Here is a 9,062-nt window from a genome sequence, read left to right as displayed (position 1 = left end):
AGATGTGATTTTCATTTCTTTTTCTTTCATTTTATTTGCTTTTTAAAAAAATACATAATGGCACCAAAAATAATCTGTATCAAATATCTATCTTGATATTTTAGGTCAAGAATGGAATTTCCAGGCAGTGGGTGCGATTTGATCCTAGGGTGCTTTCATTTCATCAGAGCTCTTGCTCACAAAGGCAGCTGAGTGGGTGTGCTGCTCCCTGGGGAGAGTGCTGTTGAAAGCTCTGAGGGGGAAGCCTTTGACCTTCCACATTCCCATGATGGCTTCCATTCCCCACACACTGTTGTTCTCCAGTGCATTAGTTTTACGAGGGCCTAGATAAGGATTTTTTAAAATATTTTTTTTTTAAAGAGAGAGTGAGAGACAGAGGGGGACAGAGAGAGAGAGAGAGAATTTTTTTTAACATTTATTTAGTTTTTCTTAGTTCTTGGTGAACACAACATCTTTGTTGGTATGTGGTGCTGCTGAGGATCGAACCCGGGCAGCACGCATGCTAGGCGAGCGCGCTACCGCTTGAGCCACATCCCCAGCCCCCTTAAAATAAATTTTATACTCTGATTAACTGTACACTATGAGCCACCCATCATATAGCTTGGACCCTATCAAGCTTATTATGATCACCTGCCAGCTCCTGGTGTGGTTTTTATGTCTACCCATTCTGCATCTGGAATGGGTACCCATTGTCCTTTGACATTGGAGTAACTAGAGCATCAACCACATTTCCCCATGTAAAGTGGGCTAGAAAAGCAGCTTGAAAGACAGAGTCAGGGAGAGGTGGCTGAAGGCATTTCACTCTTCAAGGATCAGCATGCTGACCTGACTTTTCTACTGGCAAAGAATAAACAACTCATGAGGAACTGGGTTCCACATGTCTATACAAGTCCATGTGAGATCATTGCATGACCTGTCTTAAAATGAGAGATTTAAAAAAATGTCTTAAAATGTTTCTCTCTGTGTAGAGCTTTTCAGCAACAGAAACACCCCTTGAAGTACTGTCAAGGTTTGCTACCCTAATTCACCGTTACACCTGATCCCTTTGAAAACATGTTTCTATTTAAACTAAACAGCATACTCTTGAATTTATCTCCCTTACAACAGAGCTGCTTCAATTGCCTTCTCCCTTGATCTTCTGCAGCATTTTTCTACCACTTTCTTCACCTGCAATCTTCTTTTTCTCCAGCATCATTTCTGTAGATGTGTTGAGACCCTTAGCATGCAGCAGATAGACCATATAGCTTTTAACTTTTATAAATTTTCACTTTCTGCTCATTTAACGGATGTATTTGTCATATAAACTTGGCCATAGATTTAAATAACCTGGATTTCCATTATTTTTACGTAGAATAAAATAAATCGAGATACTTGCCATCAAGCCTTGTTCTCCTGGTTTTCCTGGTTCACCCTTCCAAAAAAAGTGATAATTTTAGTAATATGTAAACATTAAAAAACAATTTCAATCATTTTTCTTTCTTTTCCCCAATACTTTCTGGGCACATGAATGTCAAGTACATTTTTCAGATTAAATAGAGGAATCTAAACATAGCAGACTTAAAAGAACTGATATTTTTTTCAAAATAATTTTATGGACATCTTTGAAATTAAAAATTTAGTCTGGATCATCATGACCTCTTATGATGACATAAAATTGATAATATGGTTTCTTCTTTTTGAGAATCTGAACATGTGTGTGTTTGTGTAAAATATATATATATTTTACATATATATATATTTTACACAATATATAAATATATATATATATATATATACACACACAGTTGCTCTTAGTGCAGGAATTAAACCACAAAATGTTTAGAGATTGATTTTAAATTTTGGTCCTCTTGAATTAATGATGGTTGAAGTTAAAGCAATGCATTAAATAAAATTTAATTTGGCAATAAATCTTAATTTCTAGTTCTAAAGCCATAATATTAATTTCACATTTTTAATGTTTTCCATATATTTCCTTACATGGCTGGGTTGCCTCTATCAAACCATATCATTGATCTAGCCTGTACTTTGACATTATTGAAACTTGCTTAATCTTACTAAGTATTGAAATCACTTTTAAATGATTTCTATTAATAAACTTTACATACAAAGGAGAACTAGGGTATTAAGAACATTAAACACTGATGTTTGAACCATAAATCGTGCTATTCTTTTTGGCATTATTTTTTATCAATTTATTTATAAGAGATTAAGTATTAATTTACATCCTTTATTTTCCATACATTGTATGGGACTTTATTGTGTATGCAATTGAGCCTTTTGGGAAATGTTATTAATCCAGCACTTACAGTTTTTCAACTAAGCTCCCGCCTAAGCCAAGGCATGGGTTGACGTACCCTATGGTAGGCAGGATACTTGTAAGATGGGGCATCTCTGGTCATGAACATCTTGAGGCTTACCTGAAAACCAGTTTAGCTGCTGTCTCCAAGTCTCTGTGGTGTTCATGGATTGCAGGTGGATTGGGTAGTAAAGTGGACTGTGGCTGGGAGGGCCCTTCAAACCCCGGGAACCCTCGTGTCATCCCACTTTCCTCAAACCCCTCCCCACACTTCACTCCCTGGTCCCATAGCCCCACCCTGCTCCTTTGTAGTTCTCAGCCCTTAACACAAAACAAAACCTGTGAGAACACTGATCCAGAAGGCAACTCACAGGTACGCCTGGCATTCCATGGGGGCCATCTTTCCCGGTGTCCCCAGGTGGCCCTCGTGGGCCTGGAGGGCCTGGGGGTCCTGGAGGCCCTGCCTGACCTTGGTCACCCTGGAAAGGAGAAGGGAACAGACCAACAATAACCATCAAATTTGAACACCCAAGCCTTCTTTTCAACACTTTGTACACTTTTAAACAATTTGTATCATCCACATTTACACAATGAAAAGAACCAGAAACACGGAGCCTGTAGGCAATTTACCTGCCAGCAGGGAGCAAATAAATATCACACTGGATGAGCGGAGTAGATAATATTAAAATCAAAGTAGCTCAGAAACCAGCAGCCCAACTCTAAGAGTATATACACAATCACTATATTCAGAGCTTATATAACTCTATCTATGGCAACGCTATATCAGTTATATTCACTATACATGGCTTCATTTATAGTTTGACAAATATTTTTTCATAATCTACAAAATTAAGCATATGAGGTTCTTGTATACTATGTAATACTTTATAAATTACCAAAGGTAGAGAACTTTAGAAACTGCGTCTCTTACTGGTTACAATTTAAGTTGTTATTTTTTTTAATTAATCAAAAATTAGGCAGGCTATGTCTTTTTATTTTGGTACTTGTATATACAATTCAAATGGAGCTCACTAAACATAATTTTGTTCTAGGGTAAAGGCCACCCTCCAATCATGCCCCAACCACAAGAGATAAATGGTAAAGCAAAACACAGAGCAATATATGAATGTAAAGAAGAAATGAGACTCCAGCGAGAAGCAGCACTACCTTAATCAGGAGGCCTTTAATGAGCTGCTGATCAGCAGAGAGAAACCCATGATTGATTTTAGGAAACACCAGCTGATCAGTCAGGTGAGGTCAAAGTTTGAAGTTCAGAGATGAGAGAGTTGAAGAATAGGCATCAGAAGGCCCCAAGAAAGAAATAAAGATATACACATTAGATATTTAATGACCATGGAACAAAACAGAACTGGCACTTGTGTCTGCCACCAGACCTTCTGGCTCATCTTAAAAAACATATAACCCTGAAGTGGGAATGGTGAGGCCATATTTTTAGTTAGAAGTGAATCCTTTTTGTATTAATGTTGGGTCTTTTTTAGTGTAGCCCATTCTGAGATGGAGGTGAGCTGCATTGGGGGGAGAGCTGAATTCTGAGCAGAAAGTCTACAGATGAAGCACCAGTTCCATTTTCATCAGACTTGTCAACCAGCGTAAGGCAGCAGGAACCTGATAGAAATTTCTTTGATGCTCAAAGTCTAAAGTACTTAGAATTACTTAAGTAGCTCGGAAATATCATAGAGCATTAGGATACATGCAACTCAAACCAGGCAGGTGTGGCATGGTCCTAGCTAATGATGCCCTTCTCTCTACACTGATCTGTTTGATAAAACATCCTTCTCTGAGTTTGCTCAGGATACAGCCCCTTAATATACACCTGACCTCACTGAGGCAGGTGACCTTCCAGATGCCCAACACTAGTCACTTGCAGTTAGGATGAGAGGGAGCACCTGGGCTGGGCAGGCCAATCAAATGGTTCTTGCTGACTCTTATGCTGATTGCAGTTCTGAGCAGACATAAGTATCAACCACAAACCTTGACGGTGAGGATCTGATTATTGTGCAGGGCAGAAACTGTGGGGAAGCCTGGTGGGCCCTATGGACACAGCACAGCACCAAAACAACATGACACTGTACGTCACACAGACATTTCACCAGTGGACAAACAAAACAAGCACGTACCTAATGTCTAACTAACTCCTTGGCTCAGGTCTTACGAACACCATCAACAGAATTAGACACATCAGTTCCCAAGTGACCAGCCATTCCTTAAAGCATGGTGTGTGGGACTGAGAACTCTAAGGGCCTCTTGGGGCAGGCACAATGGGATCTGCCTCTACGCCTGTGTAGTTTCCTGTTCTTAACATTTCTGGAATATTCCTCATGAAATGTTAGTACAAAATGGAAATAACTATAGACACTGTTATGAAAACAACACTGTAAATCTCCTCTATTGATACTCTGTTTACAACTTCAGACATACAATACATGTATTAATTCTTCTTTTGGACAAGAACAGTGAACAGAATTTTGCTGTCAGAACAGGGGTATTCCTAAGAATAAACATAGGGCATCACATAAAATACAGTCTTGCCACCCACATATCAAAGTTTCTCTCTCCAATCATATGATGAATCTCAGGCCTCCTGTTTTAGAAATTTTCACAGAGGTGGGAGATGGAAATCTGTCTCTTATAACATGTGCATTTCATGTCAGGGGGATTTATGGTCACACTCTGCAGTAATCACTTCTGTCACGTAACTTTTCCAAAAGAACTTGACAGTTCACACAACCCCTTAAAGCAGAAAAGTGGCTTGAAATTCCTTCACCAAGGAGAATGAGGGAGAGATGTTTTACAGAGACACGGACTGACTTCAATAATATGTACCAATTCTTCCACAAAGGCATTATCCGTTGGTTAAGTTGAAGAGAGAAATTTTGCCTTTGCTCCATTTCTTTTCTGACAACATGCGAAACTGGAGTCTTTTATTCCAATTTAAAAATATAAAAAACAACAGAACATGTTTCTCATACAAATAAACAAGCACCACAGTGACACATGGCCTCAAGCTTCAGTGAGATTTCCTTCTTCCCACCCAATTCTAGTTTGAGGATACTTTTAGGAACGACCAGAAAGTTTCTACGTTTATAATTTGATTACTTTTATGGACATTTTCCTATTTTGCCCATGTTAGGGATATGTTTTTCTTTTTAAGAGACCCAATAAAATCAGGTTTGTAGTATGAAGACATTTCTTCAGCCCTAATATCTTTGGTTTCATTCTTTAGCACTATGACTTCTCAGGAAGCAAAGCAGAGGAAACCTCATCCCTGTTGCCAAATCCATCCTGATAAGGCTATTAAGTGGCTGGCTGGTTTTGAGATGACCTGTGTCCTCTTTTATTCTCTCCAAGTAAAAGTCCTTTAAACATAGTCTCTGCACAAACTCAGAAATGCTACAAGTTGGAAAACAGATGTGTACAATTTGCTTTTGTTTTACTATGGAACACGAGTTTAAAATGTTATTAGATGGTAATGTGCCAGCAGCATCTTTCCATCTGTGACTCATTAGCCCGATATTACACAGTCAAAATTTTATATATAAACCTCATATTTATGTAACAAAGAACAAAAACAGATACAAACAAGAAGTCTATGAGGGATCAGAATCTTGATTAGTGGTGTTAAATCATAATGTCACTTGAAACAGGATTATCTAACAGAATAATTTTAAATTAAAAACCTTTTAACAGCACACATGGCAGGCTTAAAAATGTTTTGAAATTTGAATGTATAAATAAGTCACCTCTTGTACTTATATTTGAGCATGACCAGCTTTCAGTGTGATCATATTTTCAAAATGCTCAACAAAATATTACTAAGTTTTAGAACTTCTTGGTTTGAGTTCTAGTTTTGGAGATCTAAAGAGGAAAGGGGACAGGTAATTCTCACTTCAGATAGCTCCTTTTTCTCTAACAGGAAATCTCTACTTGAGGAAGCTGATCTTCTATTCCCCAATCATCTTAACTGTGAACATGCTAGCAATTAGGTAGCAAAGTAAAAAGAGAGCAGAAGAAGAGTTTCTTAAATTCCAACATAAAAACCTTGTTCTGGGATGCAATATTCTAAGACCCTGGGCTTTTCAAACATGATAAAAGTAACCTCCAGGTGAGCCAGTGCCCTGGTATTTAAAGACAAGAATAAATATGGTATATTTTTTAGAAAGTCATTTTTAATTAATGGTGATCATTTAAACATCTTTTTAGTGTGAAACAAACAATAGTATATTCTGGGGGGAATAATGCAATACTGTGTGGATTTTAAAGTATTTTTACCATTTAATGGTGGTGATAAATTCCATTTCAAAGAAGTTATCTCTAGATGCTGGGTAGACACCAATTCTCTGCTTCCCACAGGCACTGGTTTGAAAAGCTCTGGTGCTGAATCTTAAGGACCTACTTACCTTGTGGTCATAACTGCCAGGCTTCCTAGCTATTCATACAGGAAATACACTTTTCATTAACTATGCCATTTTTTTCCCACAGTATCATTAGTCATAGTCTTTTCTAAATAAATGGAACGGACATATTTCACTTGGTTTTACATCTCAGAAAGCTTGCCTGGTACACAGATGGCTTGAGTGGGTGTGGGGGAAAAACATGTCTCCAGAAAAATATGAAGCATCCAGGAATAAGCTGAAATACTGAAATAATTTGTACATATTTTCATCCCCAAAATATTTTTAATTTTTAAGAAACTAGATGTACAAGAGCATAATACATAATACCTTATACAACTCACATTCTCTAATGGGAACATAAAAATTCAAGACATGTTCATGAATCTTTATGACATTCTATGTAGCAGTAACCATCTCTGGACCAATATTTTGTCATCAACACAGGAGGGGCTTTGTCCCCCTTCATTACCCTCTAGAAGGAAAGAGGAATGTGTACCCCAAAGAGAGGTTGAACAAATATATCATCTATAAGAAATGCTTCTAACTATTTGGAGGTCTTAAATTAAAGATGTGATTGTCACTTTTATGGTATACTCAATAATGATGAGTGTTATATGATTGCATTATGGTGAGAAAATTTTGTGTTCTGTCAAAAGTATTCCACAAGGCAACGATAGAGCCAGAAAGGTAATCCCAGACTTCTAATTCCAGATTTTGTCTTTGCACAATTTATGTGTTTATGATAATTTCTTTCTACTTGTTTTAGAGTTTAAATGTTAGAAAGCTTAAAAATTGACTAACACTCAACAATATTGAAGAAGTATTTGCAAAGTGCCTTCTGTGCAGCATTCACTATGCGAGGCATTAGGGATTGAAATGCAAGCAGGATCTCAAGCTCACAGTTAACAGCTAGGGAGGAAATAAACAAGCAGAATCCACATTGGATGGTAAGTATTTTGATGACTGTGCTTGACGAAATGGAGTAGTTACAAAGAAAACAAAATGTGCACCTAACACCGCCTCTGGGGAGCCATAGGGGACTTCCTAAGCCAGGTGAATGAGCTGCAGGAGGTTGGTAAAGCGAAAGTAAAACTGAAGACAGACTTCAGGAAGATGCTCCAAAAGTAGTGATAACTGTATCCCAGAACTAGAGGAGGGATGAATCAATAGTTATTAAAGAAACAGAATCTGCAGGAATTGTAACTTTTTAAAAATATATGGGAGAATTTTGAGAGCAGGTCTCTCAAAATGGTCCTAGGTTTCTAGTCTGAGCAAGAAAGGTTGTAGAGAAAATTCTAAAACAGAGTGGATTTTTGAGACAGGCGATGTATTCAGTTAGGAAATCTGCTGAATTTGAGCCAAGACCAGTCAAGGGTGACAGTTGGATTTGCACATAAAAGAAGAGAGTTGAGAATCAGGAGTCAAACTGCCATATGAAGTCATCTAAGGGGGCTGCAAAGAGAACAGACCTAAGACAGACTTCTCAGAAAGACTTGAATTTATGGCATGAGTAGAGAAAGAGGCAACTACAAAGAGAATCCATAGGAAGTAGGTAGGTTGTTATGGAAGCAGGAGAAAGGTTAACTCCCTTCACAAAAATTCTAGATAGGCAAATAACTGAAAATGAGAGACATACATTCTTGTTTAGTACATAATTAATTATGTTCTATACATGCATATAAATATCCAATAGTGCGACTAGGCTATGGATGGCCAATGTCATTGAAATGAATACTCTTTGATAAGTATAAGAAAGTGCACCTGAGATTGCAGGGGTATAGAGAATAAATTAATTACAAAGGCCAACAAAACTCAACAGCAACTCATATTAGAATAAAACAATATGTGTTATCTGTTATATTGAGAAGTGGAAATCTCTGAATTTCTCCATAACGTACACTATCATGACCCTGTTTGCTGAAAATATATCATATATTACAACATAACCATTAAGTGGGCATGTGTGCTGCATAAATAAAGATAAATATTCCTAGAAACTGATAAAATGATTTCTAGCTAAGAGATACCAGATGGGGAAATATTATAATAGAATGCAAAAATTTTTTAGGTAAAAGAATAACTTTAACAGCAGGAACTGTTAGGAGACTAAATAAAGAAAGACGACATTAGGAGAAAGAAATGTGCTGCTAAATCATTCCATATTGCAATAAATGGTATCATCTCTCTGTCTGAAAAGAAAAATCAACTATACAAAGCTAAGTGGCCAAAAGAATCCTATGAACAACCAAATAACATGAGAATTGGAGACTGTGAAAATCAGCTTATCAGTGACAAAGACTGACTTATGGAAGTATTAATTTTGGAAAGAGTTAGGCTTCTACTATTGAATA

At 37.3% G+C, this 9,062-nt stretch overlaps 1 long non-coding RNA gene across 1 annotated transcript; it reads right to left on the bottom strand.

Annotated features, from left to right (window-relative positions):
* Positions 1–394: 394 nt before the first annotated feature.
* On the bottom strand, positions 395–6,947 carry LOC144373818 (uncharacterized). The gene is made up of 3 exons (XR_013433365.1): positions 3,464–6,947; positions 2,668–2,775; positions 395–1,411 (listed from the first exon to the last, which is right to left on the bottom strand). It is a non-coding gene; the product is annotated as an uncharacterized LOC144373818 (long non-coding RNA).
* Between the last annotated feature and the right edge of the window lie 2,115 nt (positions 6,948–9,062).

Source organism: Ictidomys tridecemlineatus, unplaced genomic scaffold (assembly GCF_052094955.1).
Source record: "Ictidomys tridecemlineatus isolate mIctTri1 unplaced genomic scaffold, mIctTri1.hap1 Scaffold_50, whole genome shotgun sequence".
Classification (NCBI taxonomy): domain Eukaryota; kingdom Metazoa; phylum Chordata; class Mammalia; order Rodentia; family Sciuridae; genus Ictidomys; species Ictidomys tridecemlineatus.
Note: the sequence above shows the minus strand (reverse complement) of the source record. Positions and strands in the feature narration are given on the sequence as shown.